The sequence below is a fragment of the Physeter macrocephalus genome, unplaced genomic scaffold, assembly GCF_002837175.3.
Source record: "Physeter macrocephalus isolate SW-GA unplaced genomic scaffold, ASM283717v5 random_677, whole genome shotgun sequence".
Lineage (NCBI taxonomy): Eukaryota > Metazoa > Chordata > Mammalia > Artiodactyla > Physeteridae > Physeter > Physeter macrocephalus.
This window is the reverse complement of record NW_021145980.1, coordinates 11,890-28,668: the sequence shown is the minus strand read 5'-3', so window position 1 is coordinate 28,668 and position 16,779 is coordinate 11,890. Positions and strand designations below refer to the sequence as shown.

The 16,779-nt window shown below is 46.1% G+C and overlaps 1 protein-coding gene and 1 long non-coding RNA gene across 7 annotated transcripts in view; one reads left to right on the top strand and one right to left on the bottom strand.

Annotated features, from left to right (window-relative positions):
* LOC102993772 (BCAR3 adaptor protein, NSP family member) overlaps positions 1-16,779 on the bottom strand; it is a 42,967-nt gene that overhangs the window by 20,945 nt on the left and 5,243 nt on the right. Inside the window, exon 1 of one of the 6 annotated variants that reach the window (XM_028486124.2) lies at positions 15,219-15,404. The exons of the other annotated variants lie outside the window; for them this stretch is intronic. The gene's annotated coding sequence lies outside the window, so the exon portion shown is untranslated. Of the gene's footprint in view, positions 1-15,218; positions 15,405-16,779 lie in introns of those variants that run through there. 6 annotated transcript variants of the gene reach the window in all.
* Positions 762-12,603, top strand: LOC114485191 (uncharacterized). Its single transcript, XR_008616758.1, has 3 exons — positions 762-1,500; positions 2,539-2,590; positions 11,759-12,603. It is a non-coding gene; the product is annotated as an uncharacterized lncRNA (long non-coding RNA).

Here is a 16,779-nt window from a genome sequence, read left to right as displayed (position 1 = left end):
TTCAGAGCTGTCTTAACACAGAGCTGGGAAGGACAGAGTCCCAGCCGGCCCATGGCCCCAGGTCTGCAGGACAGTGCTGCCCAAAGAGCAGTCCCTGGGCTGTCATGATGGCATTGAATTCTTTTCTACTGGCAAACTCCAGTTCAGGATTGAGTTTGCCTTTAGAAACGTTTAGAGCAATTGGACAGAGTAATGTCTCTTGAATCTACTAACAGAAGTCTGAGTTTGTATTTTGTATGTGATTTTAATTTCATTTTTCTGATATTTCATTTTTTATGACAGATCGGAAAAGGAAACTTAAATCAAAACAAAGAACTGGCTCTTCACCTCAAGTAGTTCGAGAACCACTGAATCTAGGTCACTGCACAGCGGCCGGGACAGGAGTTCTGGGTGGGTTGCACTTGTTCCGGGTTTAATTTAGAACCCACGCCCACTTACAACATGTGAACTGAACTTGGACACCTGCCTGGTTCCCAGCAAAACCAGGCTCAGGGACTGTGGCTGAAGGTCATATGAGCAGGAAAAGGCTGTCCTTGTGTTTTCTCAACTTCCCCAGCTTGGCCTCAAAGGCCTGTAGGAATCACAAAACTATCCTCATCACACTGTCCTGCACCTTAGCAAGGAAAGAGCCCCCCAAACCTCCTCCACTCAAGAAGAAGAAAAAGACCTAGGATTTTACAGCTGGATTCTTATCCTCAGCCCACGAGGGCACTGGCCACAGAATGACTCCTGGGCTGTTTTCAAGGTGGGGCTCTGGCTTACTAATTATTTACTTCTCCCTCCTCCTCTTCTCACAGTGCAGGCCCCCCCGGAGTGTTTGACGGATGAGCTGAATTCCTATCAAAGAGATACTGATGTTGGCTGCCTGCAGCGCCCGCCGGCATTAGCACTGATGTTTGACACTGTCGGCTTCGATCATTAATTATGTACAGGTACATCTGAAGACAGCTCGTTGGGAAGACTTGAGTACAGAATGTAGATTGTCAACCAGGCCGCATTTGCTATTTGTTTAGTGTCTGTCTTGCCTCCTGCTAGATAATAAGCTTCCCGAGACCAGAAGCCCATCTCCCTTCTTCCCTGCTGCCTTCAGGTAATGCCTGAACACAATGGTTACTCCGTACTCACTGAATGAACAAATAACCCAATGTCTATGGCTTTTCTTAGTTACGGAGGTTCTCCTGTTTCCTCTCAAATTATTTGAAGCCCTGGTTTAACCGGGCGGGTTGCCACACAGCTAAAAGATGACTGACGTTCCTCAGTCTTTCTCTCTTATAGGGAGATGTGGCCACATGGCTAAGTTTTGGCCAAGGAAGGGTAAACTGCCATGTCGGTGGGACTTCCAAGCTGAGATGTGATGGCTGGAGCTGCAAAACCATCCTGGATAATGAGGAAGAGGCCAAACCATAGGAACAGGGGAGCAGAATCCTGAAGGAGCCCAGGTCCCTCACAACGGTGAGGCCGACACCCCAGCCCTGGACTGCCGGCCTCCAGCTCTTCCATGTGATCTTCTAGCTTTATTAAGCCTGTTATTTTGGGTGTTCCTGTCACTGGCAGCTGAGCTAAATCCTAACCGATACTGTGACCCTGGCCTCTCTTTAGCCACCCTGACAGTCTGTACACCTAGCCTAAATCCTTTGTGCCGAGTCCTGGGTCCACTTCTTCTTGGTCTGAGCTCTGAAAATGCAGCAACCAGCAGGTCCTATCCTCTATGTAACCCTCCACTGAAACTGTGTTCGCCCAGACCCCGAAAGCTATCCCCGTACTCTCCTGGCTCCCTGATAGCCAACACCCAGGCCACGTCCCATCCTCCACCCCCTCTCTCTTTCTCAGCATCTCATAAGCATCAAAGGTCTTCTGTAGCATTTTATATGGGACAATCTTTTACTTCAGGTTTTGAGATAATATTGTTTTGCACTTGCAACCAAAAATAAAAAATCAGTTCTAGTTACTTCTGTCCTAACTCCTTAGAGGAAAGTCCACAATTACTGTTCTCTCCCCCTGCAGACTCGGGAGCTGGGGCACTCTAGGGAAGTACCTAGAGAAGAGAGAAAAGATCCGTAAGACTGACCCTCTCAAATAATCTGGGACAGAAGACCAGACTTCAGAAAATATACCCTTAAGCTCTTGCATGACTTGTGAAAAGTTAGGGGGTTACACAGTTGTCCAGACTTGTATTTTAAACGGGGAAGAGGAGAAGGGACAGGGAGGGAGAAGAAGGGGGAGGGGATGGAGGGGGAGGGGGTGGGAGGAAGGGAGGGAGCCAGAGCCAGAGCGAGGAAGAATTGCAAAGGGCTCTTCATTTCAAGCCGCTGAGGGCTGGTTCTACTGCATTAAAAGGAGCCAAGGGGGTCGCTGGGAGCTTCTGTGTCTACAGATGATGTGGGCAATGTCTCCCAAACAACTGAAGAGGCAATTCAGAAGTCACCCACATATGGTCACTCTCCTGATTAAATAGTGGTTATTTGGGAGAGGATGCCTTCTAGAACTTTCACTCATTGTTTTAATCACATATATTAATGCAACTTTTATTTTTCCCAGGTGCCTATTTTATGACATCTTGACCTTGCTGACTCTGATTTTGCCACTGTAGGTAGGTACTTTGATGGGCTGTCAACCCCGTGGTTGGTGAGGGGTGACCATATAAGAAAGTAGTTTACACTGAATGGAAGTGCAGTACTCACTGACTTTTGGACCTTATGTTCTTCAACTGCCAGAGAAAGCAAGAAAATAATTACAAATAATCGATCTCTCAAACAATTGCTATAAATGTTACTAATAACCACCTTATAGTAACACAACTTTTTCTTCAAGCTCAAATTCTCTAACTATTTGCCCCTAAATTTGAACTTCATTCCTGGAAGGTAAGTCTGATTCTTTGTTTCTTGAGCCTCTTATCTTGAGGGGAGGACGTGGCAGCGAGGGGAGGCCAAAGATGGAATAGGATTTCACTGCACCAGCACGGGCCCTGGCTATCCTGAGCTCGACCACACACAGCAGCTGGGGCACAACCTCCGGAGGAAGGGAAGCTGCTAGGCTTTGCATCAAGAACATTCTGCCCACGAGTCTTGCCAGGTTCATCCCAGGGACCAAATCCACCCGCAGCCACCGTAAGAGAAAGATGCAGGCTGGACACGTATCTTCTACTCCAAGTCTTGCCTGAGTCTGATCCATCAGAGATTTGAGAGAAGTCCTTTGTTGGGGGGGAGGTGGGGAGGATGGGGAGGAGGTGTAAGAAAATGTGCTATGTACATAAATTAAGTAATAAGTATACCTTGAGCAGGAAAGAAGAAAGGGAGGGAGGGATGGAGGCAGGGCTTAGTAGCTACTGTGTCAGGGTTACCCACTCACATGGCTCCACTTCTAAAACTTCTTCCGGTCCCAGTCATTAGCTTCGGGGTCTGAGACGAGAGGTAGGTAAACGGATAACTACAGCAAATGAGGGGATGGATGAGGCCCACAACTGTCCAACCGAATGAAAATTCATAAAGTACTATCATTGCTGCTTTTCATGGAAATCTGAGTCTAGCTACTACTTTCCTACTGCCAGGATTTTCATAACCCTGATGTCAACGGATGTTACAGCACAGTGTTTAAGAGCTCAGGCCAGCCTGCCCCCTCCATCCATAGGCCACTGTGCCACCGACCAGCTGTGTGGCTCTGGGCAAGTGACTTTACCTCTCTGTAGAGCTCCTGGTCTACAAAATGGGGATAATAACATATGACGAGAGGTTAATAGGGATGAAATGGATCAATATCCGTAAAGCGCTTATAACATACCGTGGCACACAGACAGCACGCACTGTTAACTGTTTTTATAGGCCTATATCAGAATGCTGCTCACCTGGTTAAACAAAATGAACAGTTTACGCTTGAGGTGTTTAAGGTCTGACGCACAGGCATGGTGGGTGGGTCAGTACTTGGGAGGAAAGCAGTTAAGGAAAGCAGCCTGGTACTTGTTTAAGTGCCCACTGGCTACCTCAATGCTCTTCAGAAGCCTCGCTGTTCACCTGCCCCAGGCCCTCTGGTCCGGTTACACGGCCAGGACCAGTCCTAGCTTGCTGAGGCCGCCTCCAAAAATCACTCTAATCTGGAATGAACATCTCTGGAGCCCCACACCGCAGGCAAGTCTGGTCTTGACAGGCTGGAATAGCTGGAGCCCAGGAGATGGTTGGAAAACACATTCTGGAGGCACAGAGCCAGCTCCACCGACGTGCTGGGAACCTCGATTAACAAGGAAACCCACATTTCAACAGTTCTCTGAGGAAGAAAAAGCTGTTCCAGCCCAGGGAGGAATGGAGCTCAGGGTCTCCTCTTGCAACGGCTGTGTGATGTGCGATCCTGCATTTCAAATCAGGCACAACAGGGGGACCCGGACTCTCAGGAGGTTTGTGTCCCCAAGTCCGGGGATGAGGGGCGTGTGCTCACCACCATCGGTGGGGAAGCCCCAGAGCCGCTGTGGGAGACCATTTGAGAGGATTAGGAAAAGGTGGCATCTGCATTATAACTAATATTTTAGTCTCTCCCTGCGTGGAAGGAAAGCTTCCCAGTTCCTACAGAATTTTAAATTGTGCAAATCACCAAGAAAGACCACATCCCCAGGCTGGGAGCTGTGGATGGAAAGGAAAAGACTGCGGAGGCACCATCTTGGGGCCAACAACAATGGTGACCAAGCAGTTTGCCAGTCCTCAGGCTGCTGGCGGGTGATGACAGACTGGGTCCCTACCCTCAGGAGGGCACATTCTCCTAGAAGCCCACACAGGGTATAGTTTAACACATCCCTGAGCTCTGGAGACAGAATGCTGGGATCTCATCCCTGCCCCTGCAGCCCCTTAGCCTGGGCAAGTTACGCCACCTCTTTATCCTTTGGTTTTCCCATGTCAAAAAGGCCCCATATGGGGTGGGGGTGGGTAGGAAGGAGAAGATGGGGTTATCAGGGTTGGCCCTTGAGGATAAAACTTGAGAACAGTAAGGGTGCTTCGGGCATTTGAGCTAAGAGCAGCTGGGCCTGGTCAGATACGTGTGCTGTTTGGGGAGGAGAGGGCTAGAGCAGGCAGAGCCTCTCCCCCTAACACCCCAAGCACCCCTTTTCTCTCTCCAGGAGAGCTCCATCTTTTCTCTAAGTATGTGGTTCAAACCTACCTCCCTGGACATTGCTGGCTGACCTGGCTAAGTCCCTGACCCAAGCTGGCCTAACCAAATTTCTTCCTGGGATCTTTCTAAGAGAACTGAGTGAAGGACACCCTACCTGCTTGTGAAAAAGTCATGAGACTGGAAGAATGGAGGTTGCTTCACCTTATGTTGACCAGATTGGGCTGAGAGAATGAAATCATTGTGCAAAGAGAAGAGGAGCGGGAGATGGAAGGATCCCAGTGGCACACACATCCCTAACCCCAGCTGATTATGTTAACTGGCAAACTCCCCTGATACCTCAGTTAGTTTGCGCTGGACTCCTGTCACTTGTGACCAGAGAAGTCCTGACCCAGGAAGGCAGGGATCAGGCAGATCAGACAGAGGGGCACTGTAGGCTGAGAGGTTAGACCTTCACACTCCAGACGGTGAGGGCCATTGGCACTTTCTGCCCGGGAAGGCAACAGGTACAAAAAAAAGATGCTTTCGGACGGATCAATCTGGCTGCAGTGAGCAGGAGGGGCTGGGTGGGGCTGGGGTTAGCGGCACAAGGCCAGTTCAGAGTCTTTTGAAATGTGCTGATGATGCCCAAATCCCCATCTCCAGCCTTTAGGGTTGCTGCTGTGGTAGTAGGGATATTTACCAGAATCCACTTCAGAGCTCAGATGCCAATATGGATAAACGGAACTCATCTTTTTTGCAAAGCCTGCTCTTCTCCTTTCCCAGTCACTGGCACCTCCACTGCCCTCATTACTCGAACTAGAACCCTCAGAATTGGCTTCCACTGATCAAGAAATTCCTGATTATACCTCTCACCAAGGCCCATTCTAATCCCCGTGGAGGTTATCATGTCCTGTTCTCCCTGAACGTTCACAATAGCCTCCTGACAATTTCCCTACCCCCATGTCTAGTGCTACAACCCACCACCTACAAAGCCACAGATCATCATATCCTCAGAGACTTTAGTCAAGGGGTGCCCCAGCTAGGGCTGACATGAGATCCAGAGTCTCTTCTAGGCCCTCCTCCCCCAAAATGGATCGGCTTCTTCTGTCTGGTTTTCACTCTCCCAGGGCTCAGACCTGGCCCATAAGGGACACAGACCCCCATCGCCCTCTCCTCCCAGATCCCTGAGCTGTGAACACATTACATTCCTTGCAGCCCAGTGAGCTGCACAGTGGGGGCAATGCAGTCTGCCAGGCATGAGCTTCTTGAGGGCAGAAGCCATGGCTTACTTGCTTTGGGCTCCCAGAGCCTGGTGGCTGGCACGCAGCAGGTACCCAGTAAACACCTACTGACTGGAACCATGCTTGCCATTTCACCCTCCGTGTGGCAGCTTCCTTGCCACTGGGTGGGGAGAAAAAGAAAGAGTTTGGAGGTTGGTCAAGAACAGGTGACAAAAACAGAGTCATAGGTCAATGGAACAGAATAGAGAGCCCAGAAATGAACCTACACTTGGGTGGGCAATTAATCTATGACCAAGAGGCAAGAATATACAATGGAAGAAAGCCAACCTCTTCAGTAAATGGTGTTGGGAAAACTGGACAGCTATATGCAAAAGAATCAAACTGGACTACTTTCTCATGCCACATACAAAAATAAACTCAAATGGATTAAAGACTTACGTGTGAGACCTGAAACCATAAAACTTCTAGAAGAAAACATAGGCAGTACATTCCTTGACATCGGTCTTTGTAACATATTTTTGGATATGTCTCCTCAGGCAAGGGAAACAAAAGCAAAAATAAACAAATGGGACTACATCAAACTAAAAGGCTTTGCACAGTGATGGAAACCATCAACAAAATGAAAAGGTTGCCTACCGAAGAGAAGATATTTGCAAACGATATACCTGATAAGGGGTTAATATCCAAAATATACAAGGAACTCACACAACTCAAGAGCAAAAGACCAAACAACCTGATTTTTAAAAACGGGCAGAGGATCTAGATAAACATTTTTCCGAAGAAGACACACAGATGGCCAACAGGTACATGAAAAGATGCTCAACATCACAAATCATCAGGGAAATGCAACTCAAAACCACAATGAGATATCACCTCACACCTGTCAGAATGGCTATTATTAAAAAGACAACAAATAGTAAGTGTTGGTGAGGATGTGAAGAAAAGGGAATCCTCATGCACTGTTGGTGGAAATGTAAATGAGTGCAGACGCTGTGGAAAACAGTATGGAGATTCCTTAAAAAATTTAAAATAGAACTACCATGTGATCCAGCAATTCCACTCCTGGGTATTTATCTGAAGAAAACAAAAACACTGATTAGAAAAAAAATGTGCACCACTATGTTCACAGCAGTATTATTTACAATAGTCAAGATATGGAAGCAACCTAAGTGCCCATCAATAGATGGATGGATAAAAAAGATCTGGCATATACACACAATGGAATATTACTCAGCCATGAAAAAGAATGAAATCTTGCCATTTGACACAACATGGATGGACCTAGAGGGGGTATCATGCTAAGTGAAATAAGTCAGACAGAAAAAGACAAATACTGTATGATTTCACTTATATGTAGAATCTAAAAAACAAAACAAGGAACAAACATAACAAAACAGAAACGGACTCACAGATACAGAGAACAAACAGGTGGTTGCCAGAAGGGAGTGGGGTTGGGGGATGAGAGAAATAGGTGAGGAAGATTAAGAGGTACAAACTTCCAGCTGCAAAATAAATGAGTCAGGGGATGAAATGTACAGTGTGGGGAATACAGTCAATAATTTTGTAATATCTTTGTATGGTGACAGATGGTAACCAAACTTATGGTAATTATTATGAATGTAGAGAAGTATCAAATCACTAATGTTACATAACAGGAATTAACATAGTGTTGTAGGTCAATTATACTTCAAAAACAAACAAACAAACTCATAGAAAAAGAGATCAGATTTGTGGTTACCAGAGGTGGAGGCGGGGGAGGGGGAATTGGATGAAGGAGTCAAAAGGCACAAACTTCCAGTTATAAGATAAATAAGTCCTAGTGATGTAACGTACAACATGATCAATATACTTAACTCTACTGCACGCTACATATGAAAGTTGTTAAGAGAGTAAATCCTAGAGTACTCATCACAAGGAAAACAATATATTTTTTCTATTTCTCTAATTTTCTATCTACAGGAGATGATGGATGTTCACTAAACTTATTGTGATCATCATCTCATGACATATGTAAGTCAAGTCGTTATGCTGTACACTTTAAATTTAACAGTCCTGTATGTCAGTTATACCTCAATAAAACTGGAAGGAAAAAAAAAAAAAAGAACAGGTGACCCTGACCACCTTTCTAGACTTCTCTTGTGTCTGTCTGCACCTGGGAGTAATAGTGCCCACTTCACAGGACTACCTGACCTGATGCACCTGGAATTTAAAAAAAAAAAAAAAAAAAAGGAACTGGCACAGTGCCTGGCACACGGTAGGTGCTCATGTGGAACAACGTAGAATTTGAACCCTCTAAAGATGCTTCTTAGCTAAAAAATAGAGAGTTACTTCACTAAAGAGTTTTTTTAAAAAACAAATTACACCACCCATCAGAAGGTTTTAGAGATATTTGGTCTTTGAGAATTTATCAATAGTTCTGATGGAATAAAAAAAGCTAGAAGTTGGAACTACCAATTTCTACTTAGGCGTAGGTATGTTTATTCTGTTTATTTCAGTTCCAAGTCGATAGCTGCTGGGGTTTTGAGTAGCACTAAATGGTTCCATCTGTTCAGGGTGACGCTGAGCACCTGTAAGAAGGCACTTTTCCTCGGCGGCATGCGTCTCAGTACTAACATGCACACGTGGTTACTCCAGCTGGCCACACGTCCACAGCACACAGGACAGAGTGGCAGCATGAGAGTGTAAGAAAGTTGTGTGTTTTGCATGAGGGCTGAGACGTCCTGGTACAGAGATGATGTGTCCTTCAGGGCGTTGGAGGCTTAGTCATCAATATGTTTTTTTGTTGAATTTTTAAGTTTGGGATGATTTTCTAGTCATTCACTCTATGACCAAGGTTGGGAATTAACTTGCTTGAAATAAAAAAAGGAGGATGGGAATGTGTGCATGAAAAGAGGAAGGGAGGGGCGGGGAGCGGAGAGAGTGAAGAGGGAGGGAGCAAGCTTCTGGGCTATTGTGTCCTCGTTCAGAGTGTTGGGCCACAACACCCAGAAAGCTATCAGGCTCTCAAACAAAAGCTTCTCTCTTCTGCCCTGGGCCGCTTTACTCAGCTGAGGGAGAGGTCCACAAAAGTCCAGGCCACTCATCGGGTTGTAGCAAACAACTCCACAGGTCATGTTTTTCCATAAATCTCACCCAGAAATTATGATCACAAACAAAATCGTAAGTCCGACTGCATGTAAAATTGGTCTAATTTCTCAGCAAAGATCATGTCCTCTGATGAGCCGATGGGAAACCCCTCTGAGTCCGCTGTGAACTGTCCCCAGGTGGCCAGGGCAATGCCAGAGTCCAGAAAGACCCTCATCTCAGATCCACTGAACGCCAGCAAGACATGTGATGACGTGACAGCTGTGCCATCTCGAACCCTAACGAATGCTGTAGACACATGAAGAGGTGGAGCTCCTCCACCCTGGAAAAGGCACACTTTTGAACACCATTACAGGAGTATTCTGAAGCCTCACCAAGCCTCTTAGCATCTAGGGTTGCCTTACAAGTAAACCCGCCTAAATATGAGATTCTTTGGAGATTTCAGAAACTCAGACCCTTTGAAACACCGCCTTGTGCTGAATTTTAAGCAGTGGACCAGTTTATGACCAAATTCCAAAGTATATCAAGGGCTTTCAGAGATCCAAGTGGTATTTTTACCGTTGAAAACCTGCATAAATTGATCATGAAGCCACAGAATGAATAAATCTCAATTACTTCTGACACTCTTAACCCTGACCACAGGCTGAAAAACAAAAATCCACTTCTCCACCAGTTTCAGGCCCAACGATTTCTAGTACAAACCTTCAACTGTTTTAATCTGAGGGAGAATAGAATGAAAGGGGATGGCATTCGTGGCAATCCTAAGGCCTTGAAATGAAACTATTCGTATATTGGGTTCTGCGCCACGTTTGACTGACACTCGCTGGCTTTATGGCTTGCCTAAAAATATTTTATTACAATCCAAAGATAAGTGAAGAAAAGCTTGAATTTACTAATCCAACTTTTCCCCCTGGGGTGGCTAGGCTAGACACATATAGTTTCTCATGCTAATAACTGTGATTAAAGTCAAAGTCTTTACCTAAGTAAAGAATTAATTTTGTAACTAAAAGTCCAAAGAGAAAAAATGTCAAATTCAAATTTTTTATCTCATATTTGGTAGACAAAAGCAAATGGTGGCATAGGCAGTTGGGCATTTCAGCCTGGCCCAGCGCAGTGGGGGGTGGCCACACAGTGGCCTGGCCATTGGCTCCGGGATGTGTACAACAGAGGGACATTATATCTAAGGAGGGGCCCTTCGTAAACAGCCATTGAAAATTTGTACACAACAGCCGCCTGGCAGGTGGCAATAGAGCGTCTTGAGGAAAGGGTGCCTAATTCTAATTCACACAAGGTACTCTGTGGGCTAGCAGGGAAAGGCCCTGAGCTGTCCCGGAGGCTCTCTGCCTGTTAGGTGTTGGGCTCTTGACAAATGGGGACCTCTGGTCTCACTTGGGCCCCTTGCCTCTGAGCCTGCTCCTTTCAATCCTGAGATTAAAGCTCAGTGACGCAGTCTTTGGAGGTAGCTTCCTAACCCACACAATACTTCATCCTGTTGGCCAAAGTTCTGCAGAAACAATCAGGTAGTTAGTTTTTTGTTTTTTTTTTAATTTTTGGCTGCGTCTGGTCTCAGTTGCAGCACACAGGATCTTTCGTTGTGGCTCGCAGGCTCCAGAGCACGCAGGCTCAGTGGTTACGGTGGCCGGACTTAGTTGCCCTGCGGCGTGTGGGTTCTTAAGTTCCCTGACCAGGGATCGAACCCATGTCTCCTGCATTGGAAGGAGGATGCTTAACCACTGGACCACCAGGGAAGTCCCAGGTAGTCAGTTTTAAATCAAGAGCTTGATAGTCACTGGAACACTGTGCCTTTGATTAAACTCAAGGACTTACCAAGTGCCTGCTGTGCCGCTGGGCCTCCTAGGCTAGACCTGAGGGGAGATGCAGACATGAGTAAGAAATACTCCATGGCCTGACATGGGCTACAGAGCCTCTTTGAGGAGACGAGACATCCGAAGGGAATGTACAGTAATAAATCACAAGTTGTTTTGCTGAAGTTCTCAGTGTTTATCTTATTTGAAGTCAGTGAGGGCCTTTGGCTCCTTCTGAGAAAGGACTCAGTAGCAAAGAGATTTCATAAAATCTCAATAAGTTTCAGCATTCTGAAACACTTCAATTAATTTGATGCTAACGTTTAAGTTCCTTGAAGATATAAATTTCTCTTTTCTAAATCCTAGAAAGAATCTCGTCTTCAGCAAAGATTCTACAGATGGGTTTTGATGCCATTTTACCATTTTATAATTAAACCTGAGTAATTTATCACACTTTACATCATATTCTCACTCCAGTGCCATTAAAAACTGATTTGCAATTTGCTGTTAAATTAAGATGCTTCATTTTTTTACTTTGTGTGATTTTCCTTTTCACAGACAAATGATGATACAGGGGCCGTCAGACACTAGCACAGATAGGAAAATGCCATCAAACCCCCCAGAGAGCCCAAGTCCAAGAGATTTCATTTTATTCATTATCAAACCTTATCAAATGCTTATCAAAAGAGGATCAGAAACCATGAATAAGAAACATGAAGAGGATATCTGTGGAACTCCGTGCTTATCAAGGTTCTGTGAAATTCACATTAAAATTCTGCTTTCCATATGTGTAAATGAAAAAAGACTAATTTTAATTTGTGTAGACTGGAGCCTTAAAGCAGCGTACTCTCTAAGCAGGCAGCAGTAACTTAATCCTCCATTCCAAACTAATTACATTAGAATCATTCTGATTGGGACCCACGGCTCCCTTTGATGTTAAACTCCTTTTGCCTTTCATCCACAATCATTCTCTGGGCAAGAGAGAATGATTCTTCCCCACACCCTCCCAATCCTGCTAGATCATGAAGCTATGGCTCTTGAAGTTCAATTTTATTTTGATGAAACACCAAGGGACTGAAAATTATTTTTCACTGAAGAAGACTGACTTTGGTCTGAAAACTGCAGGAAGAATTCTAAGTGTGACAGAATGTAGCACATCCAACACCAAGAATAGCATTTTTCCTTCACAAAGTTTACTCACGTGTGAAAGAACTTGCTGAATGCACTCATTACACCATAAGCTCTCCTCCCCTCCCACCCCTCCCCTGGCCCCAGTGGGTTTGTCCATCATGTTTCTTACCCTTTTGACAAAGCATTACCCAGGGGCTCACTCAGTGCTCAACTCCAAGGGGGTCTCACCTTTCTCTGGTAATAGATAAACTGAAACACGATAAGATTTTCAACAAGCCATTTGTTAACATCCTGCCCTGCTAAAAGCTATGGTGGGTACCCTCCCCTCTAGATCAAATGTAGGTGATGACTTCCTGGAGCAGACATCCAAATCACCCCCATGAGGCAGCCCTGTTTTCTGATTCTTCCCAGTGAAAAGTTGGATGTGCCACACTTACGATGAAGGCTGAAGGTCACTGGTGGCACTTAATCCTTTATTGGGTCAGTGAAATGAAGGGCTTCAAATAAAAGCCAAGTACCAGTTCGACTGATGAAAACCTCCTCTAAACTGCTTTGCTCCCTTTAACCATGTCCTCAAGTGACTTCCGATAACACCTCTCTCTCTCACACACACGAGCTAAATAAGACAACGCAAGTGAAATATTAATCGCTCCGTCTGGCAGTGAGATTCCATTCAGTAAGAGTAGTGTTTTGTTAACATCTACAGCGAATGAAAAAACAGAGACTGCCCTGGCTAAGGCAGTGGCTAAGGCAGACCCAGGATAAGGGTTTGAAGACCAGCTGACCAAAGTTCAGAACACAAAGAGAGCCAAACCAGAAATCTTTACCATTGGTAATTCAAGCTTGTTAATTCAACATCTTAATTCAAATTATGAGTGTTTTGGAACACAGCTGTTCACCAAAATGGATGCCCTATTTGCTCTTCAGTAAGAATATCTTAATAACTTAATTCAAATACTATCCTTTCCAAAAACAAAAACCAAAAAAACCCACCCAAAACCCCAATTCTATCCTTTCCTTAATTCACCTCAAATGCATGAGGCATTACTGAATAAACAAAATGCATTGTGATGGAAAGACACTAGGAGATGTAATTGGAAGGAAAAACGAGATATGCCAAACACGTGGAGGAAAATCCAAAGACTCAGAAAGACTTTCAGTGTGCGGGTGGAATAAATGACTCCAAATTCTCTCTTTGCAAAATAGTACATGACTAACAACTGTCTCAGAAAGTGCATTATATATCAGAGCTAAGTACAGAGTAGGTTTTCAGTAAAACTAAATGACTCATCACAAAATGGGTTTTGGCCAAGCATCGACTTCACTGCTTCCAATATACACCTCACACACATGCCACTTTAAAGGTATATATTTCTCCCAGAGGAGTTCAAAGTTCTTGACACCCACATAACTCATCTAACAAGTTTTTTTTAAAAACACACAAACACCATGCTAGATGTCATGGACAGGATCAGGGAAGCAGCAGCTGGACTTAGAGGGGCAAGATACCTAATACAACACAACTCAGGTCTCGTGAATCATATGATGTCCCTGGAATTAAATAAGTAGCAAGAATATTTATATCTCACACGAGAAAACATGACCAAGGCCCTGAATTTTCGTGACTTGCTCAGACTTATGCAGTAAAGGATTGCCTGAAAACTAGAATCCAAGTCTCCCAAAGTATATAAAGAACCAGACATGTTTACAGGAAGGACCTGGGGAACATGAGGGCTGTGTTGACATATATGAAGGTTTGGGATGTTCTCATCCCAAGATGGCAGGTCACATATTCTTGGTTCAACTCCCTAGAGAAACGAATCCAGACTCCCTCCTGTCTTATTCCTAGGTGTCTACTCATACCAACTAATTTGGCCTCAAATAGACATGGTCATAATAAGGAGGGGAAAAACATGTATCTGAAGGGTTATTATACCCATTTAACTGAAGAATAAGGTGGACATTGCAAGGCACAGATTTTGACTCAATACTAGGAGGAACTTTCTAGCAATTTAGAGTTTTCAAACATGGGAATGTATTGCCTTTAGGGTACAGTACACCTCCCATCTCTAGACATGTCAAAAAGAAGGGTAATGAAATGACCTCCTACGAAGATTTAGGGACTCATGACCAGTTAGGAAGTTACTGCAGAATTTTAAGCAGTAATAGATGATGAGGCCTGAAGTCGTACAGTACTGGTGGGAGAGACAGGAGGAAGGGGTGGATGAGAGAAGAGTTTAGGAGTAAAATCATGAAGACTTATAATTGATTAGACATGGAAGAAGAATAGGGGGAAAAGACATGGGAGCTCCTGGAAGATGACCGAGCCATCAACTTCCAGTACAGAAGCATGAGCAGGGAGCAAGTTTATGGAAGAAGATGTAGAGCCTGAGGTACCTGTGGGCCATCCGGATGGAGTGGCTCACCAGGCCATGGGATCCAGGTGCTATAGAGAAGGGCTTGAGAATCCTCAGTGTAGAGGGGGTATGCTGTCTCAAATGCCACCAAAGAGATGGGTTATAGAGGGAATATGAGAAGAGGGCTAGAAGACACTGGCGTTTTTAAGAGGCAGGCTAGAAAGAGAAGCTGAAGACAGGTGTCTTAGTCCATTTAAGCTCCTATAAGAAAAATATGATAGACTGGGTGGCTTAAACAACAAACATTTATTTCTCACAGTTTCTGGAGGCTGGGAAGTCTAAGATCAAGGCACTGGCAGATTCAGTGTCTATTGACAGCTTGCTTTCTAGCTTATAGATGGCCATGTTCTTGCCATGTCCTCACATGGTGGAAGGGATAAGAGAGCTCTCTAGGATGCCCTTTATAAGGGCACTAATTCCATTCACCAGGGCTCCACCCTCATGACCTAATCACCTCCCAAAGGGCCTACCTGCTAACATCATCGCATTCGAGGTTAGGATTTCAACATGAATTCTGGGGGGACACAAACATTCAGTCTATAGCAACGGAGCAGGATGGGTCGGGAAGGATCTAGGAGAAACAAGTAGAGTTCAGTGTCCTAGAGGTTGAGAGGAGACTTCCAGGAAAGGACGGCCAACAGTGCCAAGTGCAGCAGAGAGTTCTAATAGCATCAGAATTGGATGGCAGCCACAGGACGTTGCGAGGACAGGTCACCGATCAGGTCAAGGGGACTGAGTGGCCAATGGGAAGTGAGGAAGCAGAGACTGTGTTAACCAGCTTTGGGGATGGAGGAAGCCAGGGACCAGGAAGGAAGACATGGATATGATGATTATTTTTAGAGTGGGGAAGACTGAAGCATGTCTAAGCTAAGAGGAAAGTGCTGGTAGAGAGGGACAACCTGAAGGTGCCTGAGGAGTCTTTGGGGAGGAGGGTGGTCATGGGCACAGGTGGCAGGGCTGGCCTCGGTCAGGGAGAGGGACATTTCACGCTCAGAGGCTGCAGGAAGGAAGAGGGTCATGGATACGGACACAGGTAGAGCTGTAGCTTGTGGGGGCAGGGGTGGGGATGGAAAAGTATCGGGCCTGATGGTCTGAACTGTTGCTGTGGAGGAAGAAGCAGGATCTTATGAGGCGTGTTAAAAACAGGCTTAAAGAGAAGGTGGAGAGAGGAAAATACGAGTGAGCCGAGCAAGGACAAGCAGAGCGGACGGGAGGCTTCAAGGATGTTGGCGTGAGTTAGGGGAGACGCTGGTGACGCTCCTCAAGTGCATCCCGCACACAAGGGGCCGACCAAGCTGTGAGCCGGCTCCCTGCTGCACTGCACCGTCTGTGCGCCGACCGCCTCTCTGATCTCATCTCCTCCTGCCCCTCAGCTGCAGCCTGAAGTCCCGTGTGTGACGCCCTTTTTCTCCCCAGGGCCTCTTCTACCTACGGCTCCTTTAGGAGCTGCCCAGTGTTACCTGCTCGGGGAAGTTCCCTGACCCAGAGCTGGGTTAATACCTCTGCCCAACACCTCGCATCGTGCTGTGTATTCTTCCTGCCTTTGCACCACCACCTGGTACCTCGGAGAGAGCTGCCTGCGGGCCCATCTCCCCAGCCGGATACGGAATTGCTCCTTTAGGACAAAAACTTTCCCTCTGTCTCCCCAGCACCCATAGGCCCTTGATACACATGCTGGGCATGGGGGCGGGGGTGGGGGCGGGGAATGAGTAGATGAATTCTGAGTGGGAGATGGGCTCGTTGGTCCCTCAAATCCCATCTTACTACAATTAAAGAATCTAGGATTCTAGCTTGTTGGTTCCCTCTGTATACCTGCTTTTGTAAAAGCACACACGTAGGGCTTCCCTGGTGGCGCAGTGGTTGAGAGTCCGCCTGCCGATGTAGAGGACACGGGGGGTTCGCGCCCCGGTCCGGGAGGATCCCACATGCCGCGGAGCGGCTGGGCCCGTGAGCCGTGGCCGCTGAGCCTGCGCGTCCGGAGCCTGTGCTCCGCAATGGGAGAGGCCACAACAGTGAGAGGCCCGCGTACCG